Source organism: Branchiostoma belcheri, unplaced genomic scaffold, assembly GCF_001625305.1.
Source record: "Branchiostoma belcheri isolate BF01 breed outbred unplaced genomic scaffold, Haploidv18h27 scaffold82, whole genome shotgun sequence".
Taxonomy (NCBI): Eukaryota; Metazoa; Chordata; class Leptocardii; order Amphioxiformes; family Branchiostomatidae; genus Branchiostoma; species Branchiostoma belcheri.
Window position 1 is genome coordinate 1,234,111 of NW_017804487.1, and position 14,818 is coordinate 1,248,928.

General features: G+C 40.1%; 1 protein-coding gene across 20 annotated transcripts in view; it reads right to left on the reverse strand.

Moving 5' to 3' along the window:
- The window catches only part of LOC109486666 (bromodomain adjacent to zinc finger domain protein 2B-like), a 74,458-nt gene extending 66,791 nt beyond the window's left edge, over window positions 1-7,667 (reverse strand). For 18 of the 20 annotated variants that reach the window (XM_019790526.1, XM_019790541.1, XM_019790531.1 and 15 more), the window contains exon 1: window positions 6,402-6,511. The gene's annotated coding sequence lies outside the window, so the exon portion shown is untranslated. Of the gene's footprint in view, window positions 1-5,560; window positions 6,249-6,401; window positions 6,512-7,644 lie in introns of those variants that run through there. The other 2 variants (XM_019790525.1, XM_019790524.1) reach the window with 2 other exon arrangements.
- Window positions 7,668-14,818: the final 7,151 nt, after the last annotated feature.

Here is a 14,818-nt window from a genome sequence, read left to right on the forward strand (position 1 = left end):
CCAATGCACCTGTGGTAGGTAACTTCAGTCTTCCAGCAGGTGGTTTTGTTTAAATACCAGAAGCCTGTCTGTGCATCTTGGCTAACTACTAGTACCTTGCTCTAGTTGGGAGCAGGACTTACATATGGAATCTTATCTCTAAACACTAACAGTCACAAGGAAAAGCACAGGTGCAAGATAATAGCTTCTCCTATCACTGACAAATCTTCCCAAAACAAAGTGTACTTTTAAGTTTTAAAGGAGTAGAAGAGCCACCTAAGGGAAGAATGTTTAAACCAGACCTATCTCTACTAGACTAAGATGTTTGCTATTGTTTGCTAAACAGAGCTGCAGCCAAATCTTTACTTACTCACTTTATGTTCACGGTGGCAAAAGTTCGCAGTCTGAGAAAAATGTAGGTGTTCACAGAACTATACGTTCACGGTGGCAGCTGGCTCAGAGAAAAGAAAGTTAGCAGATTATTTGTTCACAGTAATGATAAGTTCACGGTACATGAGTGACCGAGAAAACCGCAAATATAGAGAATAGCTTTATTGCAAGTTCATGCCCATGCAAACAGACATTGACAAGAACAACGAGTACAGATTGTATTGAGGAATATAAATTTAAAAAGTACCATGATTTACAGTACTTAGCTATATATATAGCCTTAGTTTAACTGAAGAAGCAGCTCATGAGTTGTGAGGAAGGTAGACCAACATAAGGTCTTTGTGTATGCCTGCTAGCTATTATATGAATATTATGTGACTACATGTATAAGGCATGGAAAATGGACTTCAGGAAGACTGAAAATTTTTAAATTTTCAATCTTCCTGAAGTCCAAGTATTGAGCTAATCACCTGAATGACCTCAATCCAGTGCTTTGGCTGAAGATTTACATCCAAACAATAAAGGGTTTGCTTCTCTATGGTTAAATAGTGGTCAATGTAATCTACCGTGAACTATATTGGGCCAAAGCAAGTAATTTTTATGGTTGACATCAGCGCACGCATTGATTTTCGCTTGATTTTGGAAAAAAAACAAGACGAAATGGGCAAAGATGTCTGTTGCTATGCCAGAAGGTGAATGGCAGATAACTATGAAGAGAGGAGGCTAGAAAAGGCTCTGAATTAATGTTTTGTTTCCTACTTTGATGCAGTGATATGTGATGTTGGCTGTGTATATGTGATGTTCCCATTGAATAAAAACCATTTGTACAATGATTGAGTCAAAATTTTGAAAATTTATGTAGGAACGTTGTTTTTTTTCGGCCCGCCTTGTTTTTTTATCTTTTTTAGATATGGAGTCGGTGGAGGATGTCATCCATAAAATTTACTTGCTATGGCCCTACTTTTGCTCAGACAACATGCAAGACAGTCTCAGAAAAACTGAACGAATTACTGAGAACATCCCAGGATGGTGTATAAACATTACAGGACTTTAGCTGCAGGCTAGACATGTGCAGGCATGTGGTCTAGCCGCAGGACTTCTACTCAAGCACCTGACACACCTGACTATCCCACAATGCCTTCCAGGCTAAATTCTCATGACACAATGGTATGTGGAACATGTTAAGATTGGAACTTTCCATTGCATATTAAGGGGGGGGGGCATCATGTACCCTGTGGTAATCATCATATAAGCACCAGGAGATGCTATGAAGGAAATGATTAGGTAATCACCGTATTAGCTCTGAAAAAGACATGATAAGCTAAACTGAACTTTCTCTTGCAAAATGGGAGAAACCATTGTGACTGGCTGAAGCATACCTGGACACATCAAAAATTACTAAAATTCAAGCTGGGACAACTAAAAAGACAATTTGATTTTTTTGGAACAATAGAAGAGACTTCAAGTTCACTTCCTGAAAAACAGGTTAGGACAGTTCATCCTCACTTCGGGACAATTGAAATTTATTTACGGGACAGTGCTGGGACAATAGGAAAAAAGTTAATTTTGAATTTGAGGCATGCATGGAACTAGGTAGGTAGGTAGGTGAACTAAAAAAATGAGTATTGGAAGCCACAAACAAAAAGGGGGTCCAACTACAAGAATATTAATAAAAGAAACATAATAAGAAAAAGGAACAAAATATTTATCTTGCTCTTGAGACCACTGAGATCACATTTATCTTCTCAACACTCTCCAAGGACTTCTTCAGTGATTCACTGAAGATTTCTTTAAATTCTACCTGAGTCTACAAGACAGGCTAGACCCTTGAGAAGGCAAATTGGTAAATCAATACAAAGGAGCACCTCTTGGATGATCTAGTAAGGCTATCCAAAATAATTTCAATGAAATCAAAGAGAACAGGACTGGACAACTTCAGGTGATGTTCTGTCAATTTGAACAGAAGAGTCTAATTTTTTCAAGTCCTCCATATGACAAACAAACGGGGCAGCAAAATCTTTTGATAATGCCATACCAATTTACTAGTAATTTGTTGGTTCTCAGATTTTTTCACAAAAAATATGAAGCGGCAGGGCGAAAAAAAATAAAACTAAAAACAGGTCTAGGCATCTATTACATGTATAGCCCCAAATGCTACGATAGGAGCCATGAAGTCAACACAAAAGGCTGGGTTAATATTTCAACAATGAAAAACACTGCATTGATAGATGGAAAAACTGTAGCATATAGGAAGAAAAGGACTTTCCTCAACTGTTGGGGGGGGGTAAAATATGAGCATTTTTTAGTTGATTCAGAACCAGAATCCTTTTATTTTTCTTGCAAATCAGAAAAAAATGAAGAGGTGAATCCGTGAACCAACAAATTAAATTGGTGTGGCCTAAATTAACACTTGGCTATAGTATACAGGTCTCCTGCTGTGGGGAAACCTTACAATACACAATACTCACTCACCCCCCTCCCCAGTCACAGCCACTTGTAAACTAGAAAACAATGGAGGCTGGATTGACTACAGGTTGCCAAGCTTCTCTATAAATACTGCCACAGTAAACACAGGCACAAAGGGAAGGCATACTGTGCTGATGTCCAAGTTCCAGTGGTAGAATGTAGAGGCTCAACATAATGAACTCTTAATAATTTCTCTGCCAAAAACAATTCTAAAAGTAGAACATTGTCATATATCCATCTATGTCTTGCTAGTGGTAAGATTTGAAGGAATAATTGTAAAAGCAAAGCTATATATGTCTAGGGTACGAGTGGGGAGACAACACAGAGTGTTGTCTTTTCAAATTCAAGATAGGAAAGTTCCAATGGTAGAATGTAGGAGTTCAACATACCGGTAATGAACTATTGATAATTTCTCTGTCAAAACAATTCTAAATTGCCATATAGACATCTATATCTTAGTAAGATTTGCAGGAATATTCAAAAGCAAAGCTATATATGACAGAGTACGAGTTGGGAGGACAAGACAGAGTGTGACATCTTTTCTGTCAAGTTTGTCCAGTTGTAAGGATGCTGCTTTGCTAGCCTATTTTCAAAATGTTTTAGCAATGGAAAGCCTATACTGATTCTTTTCACCTTCTCGTCTTCTGACACAACAAGGCTGAGGGTTCTAAGGAAACCCAACTAGAACTACAAGTCTACAGAAAGATTAGAGTTAGAAGGCAACAGCTAGATCCAGGGTGCACCTGTGAACTCATGGCAAACAAAATGACTCATGTACAGGTATCCAGCAACTGATGTTTTAATTGTAGGTCCTCTAAATATTAAAAGATAAACTGTGTTTGTATGGAAAAAGTGTAGAAGAAGTGCCTGTTTCTAACAAAAATCTTTACTTGCTTTAGAATCTGCAGTTTCATGAATGTGGCTGAGTTTGTAGATAGCATGGAAGGTATGATATGTGTTGTGACAGGTAAAACACTATGGAACTCCAAAATGCTCACAGAAAATTCACTTGTCTGGCACATAGCCCCTTTCCTGTATTATAATGCTGAACTACTATTATGGAAAAAGCTACAGTACAGACTACATCAGTGCAGTCTGCATAAACAAGGCAGACAAATTGTTTGCCAGCAGTTTCTATAGGAACCCACAAAAGACTCATAGAAAAGAACATAAGAGAATCTTTGAAGAGTTTGATATTCACACACATACAGATACTCTCACTATCCTGTAATCTTCTTTTGGCCCCGGTCTTCCAAGGGTTACACATGCTTGTAAAACATTTTTAAGACATTGCTACATAAAAAGCTGTATCTTGCAAACTGTGCAGAAAATAGTAGAACAGAAATGGCTGTTGAACATTAGGATTGGCACACGAAAAATTGCTAAATTCAGGCACAAACAGTGCGTAGTCGGATATGAAAAGGATGGTTTTGATTCAACAGTTTGTTTTGAGGATTTTGCACCAGTGTGGCATCTATGACTGAGTCTGACCGAGCTATGCAAGCTACACAGATTGCAGACCCAAGTATTCGACATTACATCAGAAATTTTTATGTGAAACAAAACTTTTATAACGTCATATCATCTCATAATAAAAGTTCTATATGCTTGGAACTGAATTTGGGAAAAAACGGGGAAATCTGTGCATCAGCCCGTGCCTTGAATTGTTTTACTGAGAGAACATGGTGGAAATTGCTGGAATCTATTTGCAGGACATGTTTCTACAGTCAGAGTGACACCACCGCTGACTTTGAGTTAGTGCAGACTTGTGATCTGTGTGCAAAAAGAAGCATACTTGCATACTTGAAAATCAATCGCGGCAAAACATTTTTTAAGAGATTGCTACAAAAAAAGCTGTATCTTGCAAACTGTGCAGAAAATAGCGTAACAGAAATGGCTCTTGAACATTAGGATTGGCACACGAAAGAGTCAAAATTTTGCAAAGAGCAAAACAGTGGTTTGTTGTTTATTTACCTGTAGTTTGTAATCAACAAACAGCCAAGTAAAGCCTAAAATCCAAAACAGTCTACATGTATATGAACAGTCAGTAAATTATAAATCAATGGCATGAAAATGATCATGTCAAAAAGAAGGAGTTGGAAAGAGAAAACTGGACGAGCCAAGTGTCTACAACAGATCTAGATTTGTGAACAAAAACACAGAACTACCCTGGAAAAAAAGAGAACCACATTATATTTAACTAAATGACAGCTAAAAGCATCGTCTACTAACAACTCACAAATTAGATCATTACACCCTAGAACAGATCAAACTCAGCTCCATGAATAAAAACTGTATAAAATTGTGCTGCGAATTTGCGATTCTTGGGAAAAGACAGAAAAATACCCCGAGTCAGGTGCATCTGACCGCTTGGCTTCCGCAAAAAGTCGACAAGAAAAGAGAAAGTACGCTCATTTTGAAGACGTGACAATGTTTCAAACCAATCGGGAAGATTACAAAGATGCCAACGCCTAGAAGATCAGGAGAATCCGACGGAGAAATGTGCCTAAAAGGCATGAAAATTATAGAAATCCGGCCTTGATATCTCCCGAGAAAGCTTTCAGCGGCAAAAAATGAAGTTGTGGGAGCGGAAAAGTTGCTAAAAGTGCGAAAGTACGGAATTTGTGGTGAAGCGAGAGGGGAGAAAATATGGCTGCCTGGATGTAACCAAAGCCAGACTTGATGTGGCAAAACAAAATGGAAGGCAGAATTTAAACAAGGCCACCTTCCACACAATCTGGGCAGGAAAGGGCGACCAGCAGCGGTCATGGTCCAAGGCACCACTCCAAAAACTACGCAAACAAAATGCAACAAAAGTTGTCACAAAGTAAGCCAAAAGTAGCGAAGACGAGCCCAAAATTGGCGAGGAATCGGGCGCAGATCGTCTGGCAAGGAAATGGAGGACACATCTCCCCACGCCCCGCTTCGGACAGACCTTTCATATTTTTAACAAGAAATGGTTATAAATTAGGCGAGGCGAGAAGAAGAAAATCGAAGCAAAAATCGGCCAAAATTCGCCGAATGAATGAAAAATTGGGATCGTCGCAGTCGTCGAGGCGGATTTGAGTCAGATTTGGGGAGAAGTTGTGGATTTTGGTGGGGTTTGGAGGTGGCAGTCGGCTGGTGGGCACATTTGTAGGATAATGGCGACGAAGTGTTGTTTGGGAATAATAGGAAACGAGCGGGCAGCGGGATTGAGCGGATCGTTCGGCCCCGGGGAAACAAGGAGCCGGTCCCCCGCCTGAAGACACCTGAACGTCACGCACGGGGGTGAACAACGCTCAACAACACGCTAAAAACTACAAAACTCTAGAAAAAATTAGCGAAAACCGAGAGTTTGGGAGGTGAGCAAGGATCGGCAAGGGGAAAGGGAACATGGCTTCCATGTCGGTTCTTTGTGTAAAATGGGCAGACGGCAGATAATTTTGTCCGACCGATGGGGGAGAAATCGCCAAATCACCGCCGACCTGCGCCTACACACGTGCAGGAAAAATACACAAAAGCTCTCTCTGAACCAAACTATGGCAAAAACTGCGAGAAAGTGGGTAAAATTAGCGCGTACTTACCACGGGAGTCGGGCCGGCGGATTCGGGAGGGAATTGTAGCAGGTTGAGGGCGCATGTGGCAGCTAGCGTGGTGACGTCACGCCAGCAAAACTAACAATGGCGCAGCCGACACTTGGGGACAACAACATCCTCAACACCCAAAATATTTACAAACCGCCCGTTTTCTCAGCTAAAAATCACCCCAAATGTACAGAAAATATTATAGGACACGGGAGAAGTGGAAACTTTGGTTTCTTGTGTCTGTTTATGTTAGGAAACGGTGACTTTTACTGGGTAAACAAACAGTGGGACGGTCCGCACTAGAGCACAACAACACAACAGGGAGCCGTAAATATAAACAAACCCGAGTTCTGTGTTAGTTATGTTTATAACACTCCATGACATGGTCATGAAAGATTGATTATATTCTGTCGATATCTCTATAATCACCTATAAGCTTCATTGCCACAAAAAAGGCAAATTTTGACTCTCGGAAACAACATAACAACATGGCGAAAAATAAACAAGTTTACTGTATGCGGCATATCCTTGCGTCCCACAATATACAGAAAAAATTAACGCGCATCGTTTGTCAACACAATATCACTCTTACTTCGTAATTCTCTTACGTTACTTTGTTCTTTTTGCAATCTTTGTTAATGATGACTAAAAAAGTGTTATCTAAGTTCAATTAATATTATGACATTATACACAATTTCTTAACCCCTTGTAGAAAAAAAAGAGCATTCTTGATGACATCTTTGTAACTGAACAGTATCTCTTGGCGGGATGAATGCTCTCCGATAAAATGTGGATTGCGCTGCGCACGGCCTCTACATAATTGATTTTCCAAAGCGGGGAGAGGAGCCATCGCGACAAGCGGGGTCCACAGCCTTCAAATCTGGGTTATGTTTCCGACCAGGACCGCCCTAGGGAAGCGCTAAACCAATCGCCGTACCGATATACATACCCAATAGGCTGGAAGGCGGCGATTAAATGGTAGGACAAAGGGACATGGACGGTATAATTAACATTAATCAGTATTTTATTTTTAAAATACATGTACTGCACAGTTTAACTTTAAGCACGTTCTCAAAAACATTTCCAGATCATTGCTCATTTATATCACGAAAACGTTGCAGATAAAATAGGTAAAATATAACCGTATGGTAATCGTAAAATCGTCACATGTAGCCAAGATGATCTTCCGGAGGTTTCAACATGTTTGAACATGAGATCTTGGACTGAAGTCTGGGCTACGCACCATGCACCAAGGCAAACGCAGCACAATCGCACTTGAAACGATGGAAATGTGTCACGGTAATTATGGACGCTACCATTTTGACGTGGTGGCACTTTTAGTCATAAAGTTAAATTGGACGTAAGTAGATGAGCTTTAACATGGCTAGTTCATGGCAGCAGCAAAGGTGATAATATATAACAGTTATATATACATAAATTAATTCATTGCTTTATCAATAAGTGTCTGACAGGAAGTCTTATGTGTAACATTTTTGCTCTACTTTCAAGCACCTCCCCAACCCGAAGTGGAGCGTGACACAGTCCAGCCAACAGCAACGATATGGGCCAGGGACAATCCATTTCACTTGAACTGAACTTGCGGAGTTCTGTTGTAGTCTGCCCTTTTGGAGTTCTGTTGTTCACACCTAGCATGTTTTTTTATGTTCTTATCTTTTAAACTTTGCTCGCAGTTCAGCATAGCCAGCAAAAATCCGTACACTGATCCACATAACCGATTGCCACCAGAGCCAAGCATATCTAACGGTTTGTCCCCCTCCTTGCCTGTCAGTCAAGAGTAATACAATATCAATGTAATCATGATTAGCGGACAAAACGCATGCGCGTGATCGATTTGACCTGTAACCCTGGACGGTACCATTGTTGATATAGGCCAGGGGTCTCTGAAATCCGTATAGAAGAGCTCCAGAGATATTGATACTGATTGGATATAGCAGTAAGGCCATGTTGATGTAATTATATGGATGACATCCACGCGCATGAATTTTTGGCCGTTTCAAAAAAAAAAAGGGTTTCAACCATACAAATTACAAAACAGTTGCAAAATGAGCAAATATATACCGTAGGTTAAAAAAAACATTGGAAAACGATACCAATGTCGTAGAATGCCAAAATCAAACGAAAAAGACAAAAATGTACAGAAATGAATTTAAAGACTAGATTTTTCGCCAAACCATACTCATTTGTGTCATTTGTTAATGTTCAACCTTCAAAACCACGTAGATTTCATAACTTTTTTTTTTTTGCCAAACTTTTTTTTATTCGCACGCTCGCATCAGTTTTGGGGTTCCCAGAGAATGTCATCCATGGATCAAATCAACATGGCCTAACTTAGGCACTGGATTGTTAGTGACGTCCGTAAAAAATCTGTCAGAGTTCACTGGGGCGGACCCCTAAAGTTTATCTACAATTGTGGTGGCGTATTTCAATCTCTAAGCAGATGCAGGGCCATGTTGCTTTGATTATATGGATGACATCAACTGGGAACCCCAAAACTATCGATGCGAGCGTGCAAATTATAAAAACAAGTTTGGCAAAGAAAAGGGTTGCCTTCATCATGAAATCTACGTGGTCATGGAGGTTGAACAGATGACTAAAAACACACCGAGTATGATATGGCGAATAATTAATAGAATCTTTATTTTCATTTCTTCACATTTTCTTCTTTTCCTTTGGAATTGATTTTAGCATTCTAATTTCTAAGAGGATCATTAGTATCGTTCTTCAATATTTTTTTTTTGCAATTTTCGGTATATATTTGCTCATTTTTGCAGTTGCTTTGTTTTTTTTTTCATATACTGTACTATATATCAAATCATATACTATATATCAAATCAACATGGCCTTAGGTTGAAATATTACTCATTTGATACTTGATACTTTTACTCATTTTACACGTTTTAAGTTATACTGCAGTGTTTTCATAAACCTAATCCTGTTTTGTTTTGTTTCAGAATGTTACCTGTCTCCAAACAGCACCCTGTTACTCTGCTATCAGTGGTCCCTTATCCTTTACCCAAAGTGCCTGATTTCACACTTTGATTGACTGACACACAAACTTCATGTCTGACGTTTCCTCATTACTGACAAGATGTGGGATAATAACCTATTAGTGCGTTCCCCTGCTCAAGGGTGACTTTATTCTTCTGCAAATGCCATGTTCTATCCCCGCCATGTTTGACCTTGGTTCTATCTTATTTCCAAGCAGATGTTGGGAGGCTAAATCATAACGTTTTTTTTTTTTCTTTTTTTTTCTACCTGCCTGCTTCTGTCACAAGCCGTCTGCCTAATAGTTGGGACTTGGGACCTGTGACCGGTACAGAAAACTTCGTGCAGCTGGGAAAATGCCGCGGTATAGCCTCCCAACATCTGCTTATTGATATGGCCACACCAAGTTAATTTGTTGTTTCTCGGATTCACCCTGTCCATTTCTTTCTGCAATTAACTGCGAAATGCTCAATGAAAGACATATTTTGGTCTAGTAGTAGGTCACCATTTCCACAACCAAGTTCGGTCACAACCGCAACCCGATTGCTACTGTTGTATCCATCCGCGCTAATGGCAGGAATGATGCCAAGTCATAACAAAAAGTAAACCAACACACCCAATTTTTTAGATCCAACTTAGATTATATAATCTTATTGTCTTAGATATGTTAAAATCCTTACATCAGAAGGGAGAATATTTCTTTTAACATTTCTAGTAGAACACGATTCTTGACAGAGGTTCCCATTTTCTTGAGAACGCAAATCAAGCAATCACAGGATCATTCCTCCCATGCGTTCGAACTCATGTTTACTTCGGTTGTCATGGACACAGGTTCGAATTCTACACATTCGGCAAGTTTCGTGCTCACGAACCAGGTGGGAAAGTTTTCTTTCTCCTGTTTTAGGTGAAAAATCCGGCGAAAAAACACGCAAATCTCAGTCATATCTTACGCGTGGGTGCTACTAACATGTCATTACGGCCGATAGACAGTCCAAAAGTGTTGATATCTGGCGAAATGAAGCACAAAAACTTCGCAGAATATTCTAAACAATCTGGCCATCGCAAGGTCACATAAGAACTCAAGGTCATAGTCGCTTGTAAGGAAATTTTAGGCGTACGGGAAGAGAGTAAAGTCTTTGGGGGTATTTCTGACATATTGTAGACACTTTGTAGTGTATGTAGACGTCTTGCCGCCAGTGGAAACCATCAAATCATTTACTTTTTTGTGGATTTATTTGATGACCTCTGTAGGTGTTCTGTTTGAGAGCGACTGTACCGTCTTACCGAAAAAAATCGACACGATGTCTTCCCTGCGCAAGATGATGACCGTGAACGATTTGAGTCAGTTAGAGGTGAGTAGGGCCTACATAGTTTGATGATAAACTGATACACAGATTGTTCAACTTTGTTCACTGAACAACATTTGGGTGTAACCTCTCGGAAATTTTTCAAATCAAACTTCATAGTACGACCGGGTCTTCATAGGACGGGGTAAATGAAAAGTACAATTATGTATTCACTATGATTCACTAAGGCCATGTTGATTTGATTATATGTATAACATCCGCACACGCACGGATTTTCGTCTGTTTCTAAAAAAAAGTTTTCGACCATACTGTAAATTGTACACTGTAATACATGGCGAAGATTGTCAAAAAATATTGGAGAACGATACAAATGTGTTAGAATGCCAAAATCAATTCCAAAGGTAAAGAAGATTTAAAATGTGAAGAAATGAAAATAGATGTATCAATATATTAAATGAATGGATTTCATTTTGTTTTGTTGCTCTTATACATGTATTATTACTTATTTTTTATGTCCCTTTTCTGCTCACTGTAGACTCAGGAAAGTGTTGACTTGAGCTTGTCCACCCTGAGAAAACTGACGAATGGGAGTGATGAGGGGAAGTTGAAGGTAAGTTATCATTTCAACAACATTTATGGCCAGTCAGAAGTCAGATGTTATACCAGTTATCATCAAACTAGTCAGTGTATTCTCTCATCTTCACCAGCCTGAATGGTTTGAAATCTCAAGTTTCCCCTGGTCAAAATTTAAATCTTAACACTCAGGACATTATCAATAGAATTCTATTTCAGCAGCCTGGGTAAAGCAAATTATTCTCCTCTCATACTTATCATATACGTTCTACTCATTTTGTATTAAACTATCCATATGTTCACCCTTTTATATGTTGCTTTCTTTGGTTCTGTGTGTTTAGCTCTGCTTTGTTTGTTTGCTTTGTTAATCTTATCGTGTTCCTTCTCCTAAATAGCCCGGGCAAGAGGGTGATGCAGCCAGCTTGTTTAGCGAGTAAGAACTGTTTAGTTGGGTTTAACTATTAACTAACAATCTTCAGAACAGTTAGAACATGAGAGGGGGGATCCTTAAGCTATATTTAAGGTACAGAAGCCAGTCTGTTGTATATAGTGGGAACACCTGTTACGTAGTGTATGTGGGAATTATCAATATGACTGTTGACTTACTAGTAGGTTACAAAGTAGGTTGCTGCATTCTCTGCACATTCTATCTGTACAGTTATCTTGTTGTTCAAAACCTCTTTCTACATGTTTCCTCTACAGATCAGCTAACATGAGCAAACTGGTCGGAGGTTATGAGGCCATGGCCAGTCAGTCACATGGTGTCAGCAGTGGGATCCCCACACATGCACTACCAGGAACTGACAGAGCTCTGATCAGGTACTTACAGCATCATTTCAATGTGCCTTGTAAGTTCATTCTTGTAGTCTGAATGATTCTAACACCAATAAACTTTTCATCTAATCATTAATCATTTAATCAAATTCAGTGGTTAGAAGATTTAACCATTCCTCTACATATCTAAGAATGATGACAATATAGTATTACAATGGTCTTTCTTCTGCCGTTATCAGTCAAAGGCGACCTGCATGCCCTATTTCATAAAGTGTAATCAGGCCTTTTTAGGCTCCGTAATCCGTAGGCAGCCTCCCCAGACTTTGACGTAATTCGTAATAGTACATTAGCTGCAAGGCGTAAAGTTGTAATCAGCTTTGAGACTTTATCGTAATTTGTAATCATGTCCCCCCATGCAGGACCTCGTTAAAAACCAGTCTAGTGACTGGGGGAGTGAAAAGTAGCCTGAACAACAGAGAACATTCTTGAGCGATTGCTTGTAACAGCTCCTAGGGAGGGTTAATAATATATTGTGTAATTAATTTTGTCTTTTTTTCCCAGCCTCCCACCTTCTGTCCAAGGGGTCAGGGCAGAGTTGGAGCAGCTGACAGAACAGCCCACCTCCACCCCCTCAGCTGCCGGTGTGGTTACCGGTACACCACCACCAAAACCACCCAGGCTTCACCATGGAGAATCTGACACAGGCAAAACCACTGACAACCCTCCTGTCCCTCCACCAGACCCTGCCAGATGTGGGTACTTTGTGCTGTACAGACTCCACAACGGAGAGTGGTACCGCTTCCTGGCCTCTGATGATCACATCCTGGAGGAGCTGTTTGGTGACGGTGAGGAGTTACACAGGCTGTATTTCCACTGTGAGGCAACGGCGAGAGATGGAACCCTACCAGTCGGCAGGCTGGACGCTATTGACGACCTGCCGGTACGTGGCCTGACGTCCTCAGAGCTGTTAGATGTCGTGACCACGTCGATGGATCCTGATTTCTGGATCAAGCCGCTGGAGTTCAAACTGATCACACTGGAGGACCTGACCAGTGAGGATCAGCTTCCTACTGATGATGAGGAGACAAGTGAAGATGAGGAGGAGACAGAGGAGAACGGTGACAGTCAGCAGCAGGTCCGCCCTGTCAGGAAGCGGGGACGTCTGGCCGCTTTCTTCTCACGCTGCCGCAGAGCTTTCACCTCATGCTGGCGCCACTGAATATCCAGCAAAGACATTCTCTATTAATATAACATATAGACATAATATATAGATTTGTAAAACAAAAGGAAACTCGAAACACCAACTTGGTGCAAAATGGTTATTCAGGACAAGCAAAGCTCATGAGTCATTGTCAAATGATGCTTATACTTTTCATCTGAGCTTTCTGCACATGAAAAGATTTTAATAGCACCTGGCAAAATACACTCAGGACACATTAAAAAGTGACAGTTGTATAAACTTATATTGTATGCCAGGAATGATTACAATTTGTTTTAAATGTACATGTATTTTAAAAGAGGACTACTGTGGTATACAATGTATGCATGAAATTATTATAGATTTTATGCACAAGATGTTTTTGAAGAACAAGATCAAATTGTGTCTTCTGAAGTGCAGAGTGAGCTGTGTTGTATCATATTGAGTTATGACTGACATTACAAAGCGAATTGACCTTGGTAACAAACTTTCCTTGACAATACAAGCTTTATTGCTCTGATGTAGAGCTCTGCTAACAGTGCCCTAGGCATCTAATGTGATTTTAGAGCAGCAAAACTGGAAATATTCTGAATAAGGCAAATAGGCAATCTTTTATGATATTGAAACATATTCCATCACATATGCACATTTCAATCAGTATTTTATACTTTGAGTATTTAAAACTGCAGAAACAAGCCCCAAGATGAGTCCTTTATTTTATGGGTGGTACCCTAAAAATCAGCCCAGGGCCCATCCATTAACCATTTTCCATCAGAATTTTGGGTATTTTTGCTCCATGGGGATCAATATACATTGGGATAGTTTGGTTTCAATTCAGTATGTAGATAAATGACTAGAAATAGTAGAATATTGACTTTGCAAAACCGAGTTTCCACGCTCTAAAAACTGCATTGGATGCCTCTAACACCTGTTCCTTCCACTTTGATATCTTAATCCGCCATTACACCCCGGCCAATGGAATCTGGACATTCCTCTAGAATTGGTGCATTCCTCCAGGAAAGCCGACATTCCTCCACTTTCAAGCGTACATTCCTCCGGAATCGGTACATTTCTCCGCGGAAGGCGACATTTTCGCCGGAGACCCGCGGAATCGGCCGTTAACCCGACAAATAGTTTCCAAGTTCATCAGAATCACATCAGATTAGAGTCAGATGGGATACAGTCAGCTCGGGAGGTAACGTTAAGCATAGTTTGTGATGGGTTTACGGAAAAAGGAGTCCAGTCCGATTGGCGGAAAAAGCAGTTCAGTCCGATTTTGGGGTGGAAAAAGCAGTCCGGTGGTTTCTACGAAATTTTACGAAAGACCATAGGCACATTTTTTTCTTGTGTGTGTACTTCTAGTTTCTATGGGTACTTCGAGTTTCTATGAGTACTTCGAGTTTCTATGGGTACTTAGAGTTTGTATGACTATTTAGAGTTTGTATGGGAACTTGAATTAGCATATATGTGACTCACTATATGCCGCCTTAACCCGTAATTCAGGCAGCCTTGGGTGAGGAATAGCGGACAACCGATTTACACCTCTTGGGACCACCGAA